The sequence below is a fragment of the Nannospalax galili genome, unplaced genomic scaffold (genome assembly GCF_000622305.1).
Source record: "Nannospalax galili isolate Female #2095 unplaced genomic scaffold, S.galili_v1.0 scaffold77, whole genome shotgun sequence".
Classification (NCBI taxonomy): domain Eukaryota; kingdom Metazoa; phylum Chordata; class Mammalia; order Rodentia; family Spalacidae; genus Nannospalax; species Nannospalax galili.
This window is the reverse complement of record NW_008341457.1, coordinates 3,740,729-3,740,969: the sequence shown is the minus strand read 5'-3', so window position 1 is coordinate 3,740,969 and position 241 is coordinate 3,740,729.

Sequence of the window (241 nt, the reverse complement as noted above, 5' to 3'; positions counted from 1 at the left end):
TTTGTTCCATTGATCTATGGGTCTATTTTTGTGCCAGTACCATGTTGTTTTTATGACTATAGCAGCTCTGTAATATAGTTTAATGTCTGGCATAGTAATTCCCCCAGCATTGCTTTTAGTGCTCAGGGTTGCTTTGGCTATCTGAGGTCTTTTGTGCTTCCATATAAATCTTAGAATGTTTTTTTCCAATTCTGTTTGAAAAATGTCATAGGAATTTTATTTGGCATTGCAATCTATAAAT